We start from the raw sequence: 1,239 nt of genomic DNA on the forward strand, positions 1-1,239 counted from the left end.
CCACTAGCTTCAAGCTCTCTGATGCTTTAAATATGTGTCCCAATTTTACCCCCTCCTCATTTTAGTGAGGTTATCAAAAACTAGTCAAAGCTAGACATGGTGGCACATGCCTGTCACCCAGTATTTGTACAGCATGCACACAGCCTTTTGTTCCATTAGAAAACAAACAAACAACCCCCTCTCTGTCCCTGCCAAAAAACCACCACCAAACCAAATCGAACAAAACAAACCCCCAAAACTACATACTCTCTGGGTATGGGCATGGGCATGGGTGTGGTAGGTTACACCTTTAATCCTAATACTTGAAGGCAGAGGCAGGTAGGTCTCCATCTACTTAGTGAGACCCTGTCTCAAAAAGACAAAAGCAAACAAGTCCACATGCGCACACTCAGCTTAAACAGGAAGTGCAATTCTCCCTAAATACACATGGGCAAGAGTTTAAAGAAGCAATGTAAGCCTTATAATAATAGCATTAATGGCTGTCAGTGGGTATTCTGGGCTAATAGTGGCTGTTTTGTCATTAATTTCTTAGTAATGATGTGCTTTCCATTGGCTTTACGCATTATTCGACATCTCAGGGTTTCTTGTGTATTTATGTGTACATCTGTGCAGGCAGGCACGTGATTAGAGGTTAAAGGTCAACCTCAGCTATCACCCCTCAAGCACCATCACTTGTGTTTTGAGGCGGGATCTTTCTCGTGGGTCCAGGGCTCAGCCTGTCTCCACCTTCCCAGTGCTGGGAATGGGCACCACCATACCTGGCTTTTTATATAGGTTCTAGGGATGACACTCAAGCCCTGAGGGCCACACAGCATGCAAAATACAAGGCACCAAGACAGCCTTGCCTTCTGGAATCATTTTCTCCCTCTCACAAAGCTTGCCTAGCAATGGGTGTGTGCAAATGTGGCCTTTACAGCTAAGGGCTGACACCAAGACAGAGAAGGAAGTGCAAGGGTAGAGCAGCTCCTGTGAGTGGGAGGCCAGCCTGGGCTACATGGCACCTGCATCCCTCCACGAAAGGCTGCGTGCTATCTCAGTTCTCTAAGTACCTTTCAAAAGGAATGTCTGGACTAGGCATGCATTCTTGTAATTAGGTTCTTAACTGGGGCCCTTAGGTCAGGTAAGGACTCACCTATCCCCTCGTCTTAGTCAGGGTTTCTATTCCTGCACAAACATCATGACCAAGAAGCAAGTTGGGGAGGAAAGGGTTTATTTGGCTTACATTTCCATACTGCTGTT

The sequence above is a fragment of the Mus pahari genome, chromosome 2, assembly GCF_900095145.1.
Source record: "Mus pahari chromosome 2, PAHARI_EIJ_v1.1, whole genome shotgun sequence".
NCBI classification, from domain to species: domain Eukaryota; kingdom Metazoa; phylum Chordata; class Mammalia; order Rodentia; family Muridae; genus Mus; species Mus pahari.